We start from the raw sequence: 17,190 nt of genomic DNA, 5'->3' as shown, positions 1-17,190 counted from the left end.
TCTGTCTAGATTTAAATAAGACATTTGACAGGGTGGAGGATGTATTCCTGCTAAAAACAATGGAGAGGTTAGGAGTTGGGGAAAGAATAAGGAACTGGGTGAAATTGTTGTATGAGAATGCAAAAAGTATGGTCAAATGCAATGGTCTGCTCACAGACACTTTCCCACTGGGTAGATCGATAAGGCAGGGATGTCCACTGTCAGCATTATTGTATAGTTTGTCTGTAGAGCCACTGGCAGCATATATTAAGAAGGAGAAGCAAATCAGGGGAATAAGCATGCCAGGGGGGGAGTAAGTGTAATTCAACAGTATGCAGATGACATAACATGTACAGTTAGAGATGTAAACAGTATGAATAAAATAATGGATGTTTCAATGTTTATGGTCAGGGTTCAGAGGCAAAGGTAAACATGGATACGTCTGGAATGCTGTGTATAGGAAAAGGGAACACAGGAAAATGTGACTTTCCATTAAAAGCAGTAAAAGGGGAAGGTGAAAGTGTTAGGGATATATTTTGGAGGAAGAAAGGGAGGCAAGAGATTATACATGGCTGGGAGTGTTGAATAAAATAAAAACAACATTGAATTATTGAAAGCAAAGGGTATTGAAACTGAGGGGAAAAGTTGTAATAGTGAGTGCATTGTTAATGTCAAAATATGCATATGTGCTAAGTGTATTAAATCTACCAGAGTGGGTATTGAAGGAAAGTAAGGCGCTGGTGTCAGAATTTCTGTGGGGAGGGAAGGGGGTAAAGATAGCGCACGATGTGCTGATAGCGGAGTATGAGAAAGGAGGGCTGAGGCGGGTTTCCCACACATTTTGATTTCATGCTGAGACATAACAGAGTATTCACAAAGGTGGTGTTGCATCAGGTGGACAGAACTGTGTTGCGTGTGTGTGATGTGTGTGGAGCGCAAGATGAAAATTGAATGCATATGTTGTTTGAATGTATGGAAGTGAAGGGATTTCAGGATAGGTTGAAAGAATTAGTGGAGAAGTACTGGGGGGGTAGACTTGGTGAGGAGGTTGATGTTATTTGGTTTGGTGGAAAGGAGTGAATGTATGGTGTTTAAATGACGTACTGTCACATGCCAGGTACGCCATATATTCAAGGAGAAAATTAGCAAGGTTTGAGGAAAAGAGGGTAACTAAGGAAAATATTTGAAGGATTGGTAAGGAAGGATGTGGGGCTGATGTATAGGACAGGTCAAGGGGATTTTGAGAAGTTTGTTCAAAAGGATTGTGGGTTTATCAGAACAGGGGAGGATGGAGGATTGGAGTTTGGTTTTTGAAGCAATCATGTGTGTTTTTTTTTAAGTTTCTTTTCGTTGATTTTCCGGGGGGGCAGTGCCTGCCCGGTATTTTGAGTGCATGCCGGTCATATGGTGTGTAGGTACAAAGAATGTATTGTTCAGGATGTTTAGTGGTATGCCCATGTAACATTTTGATTTTGTCAATCATAGAGAAAGAATGGAGACTCCTGATTTTTGTTTTATGATTCTGTGAGCAGTACAGAGGGCATAAGGGAGTGATGAGACTGTATAATTTTGTTGGAGTGGAATAATGTGAATGTTATATCTATGATTGTTATATATATATATAAAAAATATTTTACAAATATGCCCGATCTCGGAAGCTAAGCAGGGTCAGGCCTGGTTAGTACTTGGATGGGAGACCGCCTGGGAATACCAGGTGCTGTAAGCATTTTCTCCAGTAGAGGGTTCTCTTGTGTCATGCATGGAGCAACTGCCTTTTATTTATCGCCCTAATAATATAATGTATTTTTATTGGACTAAATGCAGTTTGTTAGTGCTTCCCTGCCCCACCCTGATCAAATCATGGACAGTGCGTTTCCCTCAAAATGTAGGCAGTATTTTCAGCATTTGTTTTTAGTCTAAGAGACTGTCAATGTCTTTAGTCCAATAGGGTAAAGTGACCAGATTTCTGAAATTAAAACCGGGGACATTTCCAGTTCGGAGGTCAATATATCATTAAAATATCCAATGTTATTATCTAAGAAATAAAAAAAGGGGGACAATTACAGTTTCATGTATTTAGTCTAACAGGCACACTGTGATAGAGAAAACAACTATATTACAGAAACACTACAGACAAGACAGAACTGTCCAATCTGAACAGCCATTCAGTGGTCCTGGTAGTCTGGGAAGAATAAGAACAGAAGAGAACATGAGCAAAATTGAAACAGAAAATAGTATATGTGAAATACTTAACAACATAAGAAATAAGATGAGATTGGCAACTACATAATATACTAATACCAACCTAATCTGTATATTTCTCAGAAGAATGTATCTCCTTCAGGATTGCTCTGTCTTTGGCCAGCTTCTCCATGAACTCCTGGCAGGGGAGGTTGAAGTTTGTCTTCACAATAAGCATGACCTTGATGGTAGGAAAAGTGAACCTATTTCTTGCTGCTGTCCATACATCATTCATTTGGGAGAACACTCTCTCGACTGGTGCATTACAGGTGCATTACAGGTAAGCACATGACAGCAGACGCTAATCTAGCCAGGTTAGTGTGTGGGATGTCGTTCTCTTTGAAGTGGGTAACCACCGTGCTCCATCTCTGACTAAGCGGTGTCTCAGATGTTTTCCATGCTTCAAGCGATCCCCCCTTTAGGAACTATTGCAGGCCAGTAACATCGTCAAACAATGCATCCTCATTGATGGTCACATTGGGGCATTTTTCCTGCTGCCTTCTGGATCTCTTCACGCTGAGGTTGCCTTTTTAAAAGGAGACAATGTAAATCTTCTAGATTATCTGTGTGCTTTCCCCATGCTTGCAAGTAGTTCACAGCCGTAGTGAAGAATGATTGGGATGTTTTGAGAAAGCTCTTGTTAGACATTGCTCCATTTCCCTCTAGCTCTCTCAGAAGTCCTCTGACCAAAACTGGAATGAAGTTGTCATCACATCTTGCAGTCAATTTTGCCTCAACGTTTCTCAGAATTGCAGCTGACTCCACAGCACAGTGGTCCTAGCTTTCAAGCATCTTGATCGTGTCACTGAATGCGGTCAAGTTACCATGGACAAAGGCCAGCCAAAGTTCAGTCAGTGGATCTTCGAACATTGTTCGCAGGACAACAGGACATTTGTCTTCAGAAAAAAGGATTTCAAATGGCACATACCTTTTCAGCACTCATTCTAGAGCAGGGAGCATGGACAGCCAGCAAACATTGCTGTGTCCTAAAATGTTATGGTACTCCTGGCCAACAAACTCACAAAAGCTCTTCAGTCTTTCTACTCTGACGGTGAAAATATGAAAATATCCAAATATCTTTGTGAGCAGGTACTCAACATCAAGGGGAATCATATCCAAAGCTGTTCTGGCCATGTTATGAATGATGTGGGCAGGACAACCTAAGCCAATCACCTCCCGCTGCAGAGCACTTTTAACTTTGGTAAGGACATTGACCCTCCCCAGCCTATTCAGTCCTCCAAAGTTGGTATTTGTGTTGTCGGCAGAGAATGCCATGACTTTATTTTGCAGGTTACATTTTTGGATGACCACCAGGACCTCAGCTGCAATCTCCTCTGCTGTTTCTCCTTTCAATTCAACAAACTCAAGCAATTTTGTTTCCACAGATGTGTTGCCACCATATATCTTACAATATCTGACTACTATTGGCAGCAGCTTTACATGTGTATGATTGGACACATCAATGGACAGGGACACAAATTCAACCTGGTCTAGGTCCTGTGTTGCCCATGGAGCTAACACGTTACTCACTATGGCTTCACATTTTGTCCTAGCACATGTAAACTTCAGCTCATAAATCTTTCGTGTCAGTTGTGCTGTGCAGTCCATAGATCTGTAACTATGATTGTGTCGCATAGTGTGGTATGCAAAGACACCCTCCTGCACAGCTAAATCATATTCTTCTTTTAGAATGTGGTGACAGAGGGCATAACAACACGGGAAATCAGAGAGGCTTTATGCTTTTTTGTCTGTTGATGTTCTACCACTGCCGTTCTTCCCCCGCTGCCCATTGAAAAATAAGAATTACAAAGGGTGCAGTTAACCATTCTATCGTCTTGACCTGAGCGTATAAATGGAAAGTCTCTCAGCATGTTGTCATTAAAATGGCAATTCCATTTCTTGGAAAGAGCCATTGTACCTCCTCTGTCAGCTCTTCACTCTCCTTGTGTCACTCTTCTTACCCTCTTAACTTTTTCTTCTCCTCCAATCTTTCTCCACTCGTCTTCCTTTCCCACCTCACTCTTCCACACTCTCCTCGCTTCACTCTTTTTACTCCCTTAATTTTTCCTTCTTCTTCTCCAATCTTTAATAATAAATAGTACAGTATTAGATAACCAAAGTATTTTAACAGATTCCCATTACTTGCCCCATTTTTGTATTTTATCTCAAAAACATTGTTTGGAATAATAAATTGGCAGGCTCTGTAATCTCTTTCACTCTTCTTCCTATCCAGTCTTCCTCCTCTCCTTCCTCTCCACTCTCTAACAGAAAACATTATGCTAATGTTATGCATGAAAATGTCAAAATATTTTCATACTACTTATAATGCCAAACCATTAAAATTGTCATCTACAAATATTCTCATAATTGTGCATTAATTTAATATAATCATATTTTCAAAATAGCCCGTACACTGCATGTTTACATGTGAACGTTTTTTAACCTAGCTACCATGACAGTAACTGGCTAACCTAGCTAGCTAGCTAGCTAACTTAGTCGACAGAGCTAATGTTAGCTAGCATAACCAATTTAAAACCTTATAAATTTAGTATCTACATACTAAATTTAGTATCTACATACTAAATTGTGACATTATAACATCCTTAGCTAGTATTTCAAACGAGTGTAACTTACCTGGCTTGAAAAGATGTTTGTGGCGATGTTTTAGATTCACTTGACACTTGCTAGCTTCTGGCCGAGTTTTCCATAGCAGCTTTCTCTAAAACTAGCGCGAGCAAGTAGTTAGAAGAAGAGTGAATGAAGCTGATATACCGAGCAGCGCCCTCTGCTGGACAAAACAAGCACAACGCGATTCAGACGTCAACCGGTAGACTCTGCTCCCCGGTCTTTCTTGCCACGTAAAATATTATTTCACTTTGCAGTCTGTTTTTAACGCACAGATAAAAACGGGTACAGGCCACCAAAAACGGGGACTGGTCCCCGGAAAACGGAGACGTCTGGTAACCCTCTGTAAAATCCCTTCAATGTTTTGCCTGATTGACCCCCCCCCAAATCCCCACTTTTCTCAGTTTCTGCAGGTTTTCGTTCTCAAAAGTACACCTTTCTAATAGAAAAACAACACGATAGAACATTCAATGTCAATGACAATGTTTAAACTCTATCAGGAGACCACTTTTGTAGTTACCCTTAAACGCAAGTGTGCGCCAGGAAGAGACCTTTGTTTGGTTAAGCGGTGTTGCTGTAGCTCTCATGTGATTGCGGAGTTTGCAAAACAAATGGCCACTGGATTGATGCAAATAATCATGATATAATTCTGCCAGGCTGGCATAGGCTACTTTGCAGTTAACATTTAATTGAGAAGGTTTTGGGGGAAGCCTTTCCTTCTCTACCACAAGAAGGTTATCATTAGCCTCATCGCTAACGGCTACACAAAGTGTAGACATGCGCGCGCTCCGCACGAATGCGCACAGCAATTGGGCAGTCCTGTGCCGTTCGTGAAAGTTGCATGGAAAAACGAATCGCTGATGCATTTTGTTCAAGTCTTATGATTCACTTGGGCAAATGAATGCATTTTCTAACAAGTTGAAGGGATTTAATTGATTTCCTCCTTAGTTCAATACATTTTAGAATATTGTTGAATTTCGGTTTAATGTCTGGATTCCGTGATTCCGTGTGGGTGTGGGCGAGCCGTATTTTCTAGGGCCCTAGAAAAGTCAAATATAGGGCGTGGAAATGTAAGCAAGGTTTGAGCTTTTTCAGAGTGTGTCACAAAGTGGACATTTCGCTGTCTCTTATGAGTGAGCGACACATTGACTTTATATAGTGTACCAAGAGTTTCCCCTTCGCTTACGGCCATACCAGCCTGAGTGAGCACTTCCTGTTTGGAAAGTGAGACAGGTGTAGGTGATAGAGCTGTGAGTGACTGAGAGTGTTTGCTTGAGAGCTTTTGTGGATATTTTCAACGTTTTTCGACGTATAATATTTTGAATTCAAATAAGTTTATGTTTGGTTAGTCCCCCCCGAGTTTTCGGGTCTTTTTTTCTTAATGACGGACAACATGGTAATGACCAACGGAATGGATAAGGACAAAGGCAATGCACCTGAAGGTGGTTTAAAATACGGCAAAGAACAAACGGTGGCAGTGGAATTGATGGGAAAATACAGGATAATGACGATGGACTTATTAACATCAATTAAGGATGTGTGCGGAGAGGTGGGGTGCAGAATAAAAGGCGACAGAAAATATGAAGTCACAACGCGGGATGGAAAAGAGCGTTTAATGGATGGTTTCATGATTAAGGACACATTTACATTTAAGTCATTTAGCAGACGCCCTTATCCAGAGCGACTTACAAATTGGTGCATTCACCTTATGATATCCAGTGGAACAACCACTTTACAATAGTGCATCTAAATCTTTTAAGGGGGAGGGGTTAGAAGGATTACTTTATCCTATCCCAGGTATTCCTTAAAGTGGTGGGGTTTCAGGTGTCTCCGGAAGGTTGTGATTGACTCCGCTGTCCTGGCGTCGTGAGGGAGCTTGTTCCACCATTGGGGTGCCAGAGCAGCGAACAGTTTTGACTGGGCTGAGCGGGAACTGTGCTTCCTCAGAGGTAGGGGGCCAGCAGGCCAGAGGTGGATGAACGCAGTGCCCTTCTTTGGGTGTAGGGACTGATCAGAGCCTGAAGGTACGGAGGTGCCGTTCCCCTCACAGCTCCGTAGGCAAGCACCATGGTCTTGTAGCGGATGCGAGCTTCAACTGGAAGCCAGTGGAGTGTGCGGAGGAGCGGGGTGACGTGAGAGAACTTGGGAAGGTTGAACACCAGACGGGCTGCGGCGTTCTGGATGAGTTGTAGGGGTTTAATGGCACAGGCAGGGAGCCCAGCCAACAGCGAGTTGCAGTAATCCAGACGGGAGATGACAAGTGCCTGGATTAGGACCTGCGCCGCTTCCTGTGTGAGGCAGGGTCGTACTCTGCGAATGTTGTAGAGCATGAACCTACAGGATCGGGTCACCGCCTTGATGTTAGTGGAGAACGACAGGGTGTTGTCCAGGATCACGCCAAGGTTCTTAGCACTCTGGGAGGAGGACACAAGGGAGTTGTCAACCGTGATGGACACGACAATAATGGCGAGAGACATGATGACAAACGAACTAATAGTCTCGTTTATGAATTTGCCAGTTTATATCGAGGACGGCGCTATACTGGAAAAACTGCGTAGTTGGGGTGTAGATGCCGTCTCGCATATCAGAAGGAGAGTGTGGCCGGGGACGGAAATCGTAGATGGGACGAGATATTGTAAGGTAAAGTTCACTGACACCGTGCAGTCTTTGCCGTATTCCACCAAGTTCGAGACACTGGAGGGTGGTGAATATTTCAGGGTGATTCATGATAAGCAGGTTAGGGTATGTCGCTTATGTATTCAACCTGGACATATTTTAAAGGACTGCCCTGACTTTAGGTGTTTTAAGTGCGAAAACCAGGGACACTATGCAAGGGAATGTGTCGGAGTGAGGGATAGGGCAGTTTGCGGTGGATGCCGGTTAAGAGCAGGGGAGTGCAACTGTGGAGAGGTTTTGGCTGTGGAGAGAAGTCAAGAACTGATCGATGAAGCAGCTGTATCACCGCATGGAGAAGAAAATGGTAGAGAAGGGGACGTGGTGGAGAGGAGATGAGGAGAGAGGGAAGGTGTAGGAGCAGAGGGCGGATGACATTGGGAGTAGTATGGATTCGGAGATGAGAAGGGGGAGTTTTCAGGAAGAGGGACAGGTTGGGCTGGGTGGGCACACTGGGGACTCGCATGTTTTGGGGGAAAGCTCAGCCCTTGCGAGTACCTCGGGGGGTGAAGATATGGAGGGGAGTTTTATTTTGATGACAATACCAGAGACGGAGATGTGGGAGTAAAGAAATTGAGTTGTTGAGTTGGTTGGACGACATGGAGGCGATATCTGATACGGACGATGGGGAAAATATAGAAAGAACAAGGGGAGGATACAGGAAGAGGAAAGCGGGGGGGGGGTGGAAGATGAAAGAAACGGGACAACTGGTAGGACTATGAAGTTATATATATTTTTTTTTTAAATTATTATTATTATTTTATGGTTAATTTTATGTCCCTAAATATAAATGGTTTACGGACAATGGATACGTTTCAAAATATAGTTCAAATGAAGAATATGGATATTTATGTCTACAAGCAGCCCAACCTCACATTAAATTCGCGCATATATGTACAAAATGTATTTCAGCAGATTTCGTGCGTTTTTGTGCATTTTTGTGTGGTTCAAATCGTTCGAAAATACACGAATTTATGTGCTACTTAATTCGTGCGAAAAGACACGAATTTAACCAGTAGGCGACACACAAGCATTTGCAACAACCATAGACGCAATAGTCTGTATTAAATTGATTTATTTTACTTTATGAATATATAGGTATGTTGTATTTTTTAAAATCCCTATTAAAACATTGTAGTTGTATGCCTATATGTACTGTTTTCGATTTTTCGGAACTGACTTTTCAGTATAGAATGAATGTAAGCAATGCAGGATGGCGAATTGTGTTTAATTCGGTTGTATTTCCATGTATTTCTTACAAAAAAACGTGTAAACGATTTTTATTGACCAGAATGTAATTGAAAATACAATAGCAGCCTTGCCATTGTCCATCAATACCAAAACATTTTTTTTTGTACAACATTTTGGGAAACGTATGCAGTCATTGGAGTCTTAAATTTTGTTGGCCAACCAAAATTACCAAAACGTTAGCCACCTATACATTAGGCTATATATTCCCCTTTTTATTTTATTTTATATATATTCCCCTTTTTTATATATTCCTCCTCCGTGTGGAGGAGGATTATCTTCAAAGAAATACACATTGCCACTCAATCTATTCATCTTGTGACTTCTCCTTGGAAGAAGGAGAGAGGGACCCTAGGAGGGACGTAAAGGAGTTGATGAAATCCTGTTCAGACAGACAATCAGGTGAGAGGAGGTCCTATCTAGTCAATGATCTAAATTGATCAAAACCTGTAGACACTGTAGCCTTTAAGGACTGGAGTTGCACACATGCCATAGAACAACATGAACAAGGAAGTGACAGACTAATAGTGCATTGTTGGTAAATAGACATACTGACTGATCTGCAAGTAATAATAGGAATGTATTTGTTATTCAAAGTGATTTGTAGATCAGTCAGTCTGCGTGTGGAGGAGGATGAAGACCTTTAGTGACGTGCAGGACATAGTTAAACACGCTATCAATGACATGCAGCTTTTCTCATAGACGGGAGGTTACTATGTGAAGGAATGTGTTAGGATTGGAAGTTATCTTTATGTTTCTTTTGAGATGGTATGGCCTCTGAGGACCCACAAGACCAACTGGTTGAGGCTATTAAAAAGGCAGAACGCCTTGCTGAAGAGCTCAACCAAGAGAAGGACCCACAAGCCCAACTGGACGAGGCCATTAACGAGGCAAAAAGGCTGAGCTCAACCCAGAACGGGTAATGTAACAAGTCGTACATTACCGGTAATCTAACCCCTATAGCTCCCATACGTGGACAAATATTCCCAACACAACCCCAGCACCACAGCGTTATGATATATCATTGCTTTTTGTTTGTCAAAGTAGACCCCACATGGCACAAATGTGAATTTAAAAGTAGACTCCGTGATATGCCCTGAACACGGGCATCAATGATATTGCCCATTGAGCATGAGTCACAAGGGTGCACTTGTTAGCATCCTTGTGAACTTCTACACATGTTAGCTGTGTGAGTGAGCCAGAACGTGGGTCTACTGCAGATGTATTTCCTCAGCTGACAAATCACTTCACCTTATGTGAAAATAAAAGTATTGCTTGTGCTCCATATGTGCACAAGCAAGCCATGCTTGTGGGAGACCTTTATTAGTGGGCCAGCCATGATAATTGAAATATACTTTTTAGGAAAATAAGAAGAAAAAGACAAACAAGCCTCCAGGGATTAGGTTCAGATGGAGACAAAGGGATGAGAGAGGACAGATTGTTCCTCAAACCAGGAAGGCAACTACATCCACTTCTGTTGGTAAGTTTCATCCCGTCTAGGTGTTTAATTTTATTGGTCCCTGATCTGACTTTTTCCTTTCAAACATACTGTATCATAGCATATCAAACGTTTGTTGCCATGCCATAGGCCGGTCTAGTACCATCTACCCACAGCAAATAATACATTACATGCAGGTCTGATCCCACCTTTCATGGTCTCTAACTGTTGTCGGTCTCTGATGAAAATACATATCTAACGAAAGGAGAGTCAGAACTGCAGCAAATCTTTTGAATTAAAAACCTTTTTTATTACCAATTTTTTTCAGCTCCAAGGGCCAGTACATCAAGAGCCAGACTAGTGCAACATTTTGGGCCAGTCGCTGAGGAGGAAGAATCAGGTATTGATCTATACAATTCCTTGTTATTCAGTGGCCTTGTAAATTATGTATTGTATTTTTATTAAATCTGTAATCGGTAGTTGAAACAATAACAAAGCACACTCCCCTCCCCTGTTTTGGTTAAAAGCTGAGTGATGGGGTTGGTGAAATGTAACCACTTTCAATTTATTGACAGAGCTATTATTGTAATAACTTACCATCAATGTTATTAAAATAATAGTTTTAACCAGTGTTTTTTTTACATTTACTTTGTTTGCAAACATTGACTAAAACAAGCTTATTGTTTGGATTCTGATGGGTTATGACAGTTGAATTAAACTCATGAGGCATTAATAAGTTAGAATCTTCTAGAATCAATGGGTATATATCATTAATATAAGTCCAAAAATGGCTTTATCAACTTCTGAATGCCCCTTTAAGTCTAATCCTTTCCTTTTTTGCATATCTTATTTTCGAGACAAGGACCAGTGGATTGGAATCCACTCCAGTTTTAAACATTGATGAATAAATAGGTATGTTTAAATTGTTTTACTTTCAAAATAGGGGTTATCTTGGTGTTACTGAATTATACTGCACTACATCTTTATTTTGACAGTGATGCAATATTTTTAAATGTGGCTCAAGTCTCCAGAATTTCAGATTTGAGATCAAATGTTTGATGAGGTTACAGTACAGAATTTCTCCTTTTATTTCAGGGTATTTTCAGACTTTTCTGATTTACCGTTTCGAAATGAAAGCACTTTATATGTCTAGTTGCAGGTTTTATTAGTCGTATGTACAGGATACTGATGGTAACCACATCCAACGAAATGCTTACTTGCAGGTAGCTTCTCGACAAAGCAATTCAAAATACTGGAGTATAGAGACAAGTTCAACATTTTAGCATCACTGTCCAAATATTTCTGTAGGAGAGTGCAATAACAAAATTCTGGCAGAGCTTTTTCCTGCACATTTCCTTTAATATGAAGCAATCTGCCATTCCACATTATGGAATTAGTCTTAGTTGAATTCATTCAAATCCACTATTGGAATGTTTACACAGTGTCGTTCCTTTTGCAACCGCTGTCTGTAATTGTGAAAGCTGGAAGCATTTGCCGTTGAGGCGAGTTTACTCTGTAGTCAAAATACACTGACTGTACAAAATACTCCTAATATTGAGTTGCACTCCCTTTTGCCCTCAGAATAGCCTCAATTCGTCAGGGCATGGACTCTACAAGGTGTCGAAAGCGTTCCACAGGGATGCTGGTCCATGTTGACTCAAATGCTTCCCACAGTTGTGTCAAGTTGGCTGGATGTCCGTTGGGTGGTGGACCATTCTTGATACACACGGGTAAATGTGGATCGTGAAAAACCCAGTAGCGTTGCAGTTCTTGACACAAACCGTTGGACCTTGCACCTACTACCATACCCCTTTCAAAGGCACTTAAATATTTTGTCTTGCCCAGTCACCCTCTGAATGGCACTCATACAATCCATGTCTCAAGGCTTAAACATCCTCCTTTAATCTGTCTCTTTATCTACACTGAAGTGGATTTAACAGGTGACATCAATAAGGGTCATAGCTTTCACCTGGTCAGTTTGTCAGCGAAAGAGAATGTTTTGTACACTCGGTGTGTTTTTGCTGTTTTAAGAACATTCAGAATTTCTATTCGACGATGGGATCAAGTTCTATTGTTTGATATTCCAATTTAGACTTTACTCAATATTTTGGTCTGCCCTGTGATTTAATTAACTGTAGAATCAAAGCTGAGGTTTTTGGCTTGTCACACCATAGATTGTGCAGAGATATATTTGCTGTCACCTACTTACAGCCCTATGTGCGTTTTAATAGATTAATTATATAATATTCTTAATTTAATCCTTTTCCCATTTTTGTGTTTTCAAAAAAGCAATACTTCCATCGAAAAATGAACATCCTCCTAGCTGACTTAGAAGACTCTGAGTGTTCAAATCCTGCTGTGCCTGGTGCATCACACAGTTAGAGTGTGAGGAAGGAACTCTCACAGGATAGGTGGAGGGAGTCCAGGCCTGAGATCGTAGATTCTCTGCTGGCTGCAGAGCATACTTCCCAGAAGATCTGTCAGTCATGCAATGTGAAAAGGGCTATTCTGCGATGTGGAGACTGTCTGCCGAAACAGCTTTACTGCGAAGACTGCAATGTCTCTACACATGCAAAGTTCCCCCTGCACAACAGACAGTCCATGATGGAGGGATTCTACACGCCCCTTCCTCCCACTACAGCCATATCACTCCACACTGATGGCAAATATGCACTTCATGAACAGGGTGTGTTTTCATTTATTTTGCGGCTGAATGTATTATATCAAATTTCAAATGTATTCTTGTTTATTGTTGTATATAAATATTGTCCCTAGATTGTTTCTTACCATTGGACGTACCAGAGGTGATATGTGGTTGCCTGACTAGCACCATCCATGTTGGCCCTGGGAAACATATCATCCTCGTAGGAATAAATGGTATGTGCAATATCTACAAGAACCAAACAGTGATGTAGCAATGCTATGTAAAACAACATTAATTCAGACTACATTTTTTTCCCTCAAGGTCGCTACAATGTTACAGTGCCAGTGCTGACATGCACAACCTGTCTTAGCACCTGGACAGCAAACTTGGCAGATCTGATAAAGAATGGGTTCTGGCCTGCCACTGTCAACTGTGACACCATATACCAGGTAGATCTGTTCAGCTCTTTTGAGGGGCTGAAAGTGTCAGCCCCAGGAATGTCCCATCTGGCGTTTATGTGGATTTTGGAGCAGCGAACTGACTTTATTTGGCAGGGTAACAATACATTACTCAGCTTTACCAATGTATGACTTCAGGTTAACTATGTTACATTTTGTTACAACACTTTGTGTAACTTAACTTTATTTCCAGTACTACAACTACGTTAAAAGTTCAGGTCTCTTGCTACAGTATGTGTTAGCCTCCTGCACCACTGTCCTGCCATGCCCCTTATCTGTGCCCCTCTTGCATCCAATATTTCCTGCTCTTTACAACATAAGTACTCATCCTACTTTTGCATTGGCTTTCACCTGATTTGCTGTCAACACTATGTACTGGCCCTGCTTTAACTCAAATCCAGTCAGCCATAGTGAATTATAGTATGTTTTGTTTATACTATTGTTGTAAGTTATTTAATATGTTCTATATGTATTTTTCCCTTACCAGAATGGAATGATCTGTGGGGACACTTTTCAAAAAAGCTTCTTTGAGTGGACGTACTGCCGCTCTGAAATTGATCAGGTCTGTGATATACAGTACTTTGACTGCCCAGCCTGTTCACCCAGCATGCTTGCAGTGTCAGTGGATGGGAACAAGAAGCTGTATCGATTCAAAAAAGGGTATGTAAAATGATTCATAATTTATTAAATAACACCGTACTATCATTTAAACAATCCAAACAAGGTTTGCCTTTTCTTTGTCCAGTGTGAACGTTTTCAAATGCAGTTGAGTTTATTTTAGCTTAAATGTTTTGAGTTTGTAATGAAATTAATTATCAACATTGTCAAGTGTCCCACAATCAGTTACTGAGGTTGATTGCTATTTCATATGTCATATTTAATGTATTTCACGTATCCTTTCAAGGACTGATGACAAAGGATTCTTTAATGGCGTGTTTATCTGCAAGGATGAGGATGTGTCTGACTTTGAACTATGTCCATAGAAAGACTAAACATGTACGTTTCCTGTGTATCTTCTAATATGTGAAATAGGACTGGCCTCGGGCCATCTGACTCAAAGGCAGACTCGTTATACACTATTCCAATAAAAACATTATTTTGGAGAGATGGTAATCCTCTCTCTTCAAGTCCATGGTCGTTACACTACTCCCTCTGTTCAGAAATGCAACACACTTTACAAGTGCTTCTTTTTGACAGTCAATCTCCAACTTCTGATCTCCATTGTAGCGAACACAGGGGGTAGCTTAGCGCCCTCAGCTAGATTTTAAAAACCTAACCACTGTCCCGTTAACACTTCCCCCCAAAACAATTTTTCTACCTATACTCTTCTGCTTCCTTGTCTAGGGTTATGGAAAAGGGGCATGTGGAGCATCCAGTGGACAGCAGCTAAAGAGTCGTCGAAGACAAACTTGATGAAGAGGGACTCGAAGTTGCCGTCTGCCGCCACGGAATACATCTAAGGAGCCTAAACATGATGCGTGGAGAGATATTTGCCCACTGTTCTTGCAGAAGTAATTGTCTGGCAGCAGGAACATACAATTCATGTGTACAGATGTGATTTGCAAATTTTGTCCATACCTGACCAAAGTTGCCCTTCATTGTCTAGAGCTCGCCACTCTTCTAGACATGAAGCCACTTCTTTCCGTCATGCATGCAAAGGCACATCCTTTGAAATGCGAGGTAAGTTTTTCTTTATTAAACTGTTCTTAGAGAATTTCCAGCTTCAGTCCTTTACAAGGCTTCCCATTTAGATGTTTGTTATTCACATAATTGCAATATTAAGTCAATATTTTTTTTAATGTAAATTAAGATTAAGTGGGGAGGACGGAATCAGGAAGGAGCTGGCACAACTCTGGTGGAGGAAGTGGAACAAGGGAACAGCTTGTTGTCGAGGGCTGCAATCTGTTCCAAGCAAATGTCCAAAGGAGGTAAACAATTTGTTTAAGGTTGTTCTATTCAGCTATGTTAATACTTATCTGGAATAAGGACTTCTATTTGGCTTTTCTAGCAAGAACAGACATGCTAACCATCCAGGCCATGGGGTAGAACAGAAGGAAGAAGAACAACCTGCAGAGTATTGTCCAGAAGATACTTGAAGGTGTATTGTGTGGAACAATACATTTATTTTAGAAGTATTATATCTATGCATTTAATTTATTTTAAAACAATTATTCTGTTTTGTTTTTGTCAATTCTCAGACAACAGCAAAAATCCAGGAGACCCAGACTCTTGAAAAGTTTGAGATTTGGGTGTAGGCGATGAGACTCTACAACTGGACAACGGAAGTTCAGCAATGGGCTAATACAGGTAAATGAATACAAAAATATAAATAATCCTAAATGTAACTCTCCTGGACTGTCACCTTGATGTGGTGGAGAGGCTTGCGTACTCCAATGACCCTGAGCTAGCCCTTAGAGGGTGTATTCCACCGGCAGGTGCAATCAAGCCGGACAGGTGGCAGGGTAGGAGGCAGACAAAACATTCCCTGGTTCTCCAGGTTGGGGCTCACTCACCCCCCACATAACAAATCATTTATTACAGAAACCTTCACAGGCCCTATGTTCCTCCAGGAAGTGAGTGCAACTACTCACCGTTGGAGATATGTTATTAATTTATAGATTTATTGTATTTCAGAGGAAACAAATGAGAACATGGATGGTCCCCAGGTACTACAGAGAACAACTGAAGTCCTGTTTCTTAGCATCAAACAAAGAAAACAGAACCTCTACCGTCAGACAGGTTTGTTACATTTCATGAATATTGAATTGCACACACTTCATTTCTCTTTCATTTCAAAGCCTTGCAATTGAACAAATAATTCCATTCTCCTTTTGTTTTGATGACAGATGGATGCAAGAAAAGACACCCTCTGCACAGAAAGATATTGGAAGAAAAGGCCAAATTGACAGCTGCCATAGAGGAGTACAACACCCTTGTACCAGATTCAGCAATACCATCTGCAGATGAGATCCTTTCTGCAGACCTTCATGCATGGCCTTGGGAGCTGCATGGACAAAGTAAGTAGTATGTTTGTGTGTCACAATAACTGTTTCTGTTTTGCTATCTGTGTTTGTTCAGTTGCATAAACAGACAGCACTGCCAAAGTTACAAATCCACATTGCATTCTTATGAATTTACAGCTGACCTACTCACAAAGAAAATAGCCTTTGACCGGGTCATGCACCTGAGACGGCTGAAGGAGGAAGAGTTAATTGTCCTAAAGGAAGTCAAGCAGCACTGGGAAAGCCTAAAGAGGGAATCTGAGAATGTACAAGGCCTTGCTTCACATGTGGCACTTGACCTAAGCAGGCAAAGTAGGGGAACTTTCATTAATATGTACAATTGATGTTGGCACCCTGTAATTGCTATTGTATTTAAGGAATACTTCATTGTATTTACCCTACACATTACGATTGTTGGTGTTTGGCTGGCAATTGAATCAGTTGGAAGCAGAGGTCTCTTCTCCATGCTTCAGAGGAGAGTCAGCAGCCTCAGAAGACACCAGGACTCTGTTAAACTGATATACAGCAAAGCTATGGACCAAGACACCTCCCTCCTAGAAAATAGCTTCATAGATGACCTCCTGGTAGAGGACCTAGATGACATCTATGACAGCATCCACTACAGCTCTGATGAGGAATCTATCACAGACTGACAGTGTTCGTTTGGGTGGGTGCAGTTTGCACTGGATGAAAAGTGATTCCATTTGTTTTGCATATGTGCTTGATCTGCCTTCCTAAGGAAAAAGTTTGAACATTTTATGGAAAATAAACTTATGTTTCTTCCTTGTTGACAATGTGATCATGTGGCACAGATTTGAGAAGGGCGCTCGTCTGTTACTGCTTTTGCCCGGTTACATGACCAGGTCCAATGCACCCCTTTAA

At 41.2% G+C, this 17,190-nt stretch overlaps 1 long non-coding RNA gene across 1 annotated transcript; it reads right to left on the bottom strand.

Annotated features, from left to right (window-relative positions):
• Positions 1 to 4,272: 4,272 nt before the first annotated feature.
• Positions 4,273 to 4,933, bottom strand: LOC115205014 (uncharacterized). The gene is made up of 2 exons (XR_003880548.1): positions 4,855 to 4,933; positions 4,273 to 4,303 (listed from the first exon to the last, which is right to left on the bottom strand). It is a non-coding gene; the product is annotated as an uncharacterized LOC115205014 (long non-coding RNA).
• Positions 4,934 to 17,190: the final 12,257 nt, after the last annotated feature.

This window comes from Salmo trutta, chromosome 1, assembly GCF_901001165.1.
Source record: "Salmo trutta chromosome 1, fSalTru1.1, whole genome shotgun sequence".
Classification (NCBI taxonomy): domain Eukaryota; kingdom Metazoa; phylum Chordata; class Actinopteri; order Salmoniformes; family Salmonidae; genus Salmo; species Salmo trutta.
Note: the sequence above shows the minus strand (reverse complement) of the source record. Positions and strands in the feature narration are given on the sequence as shown.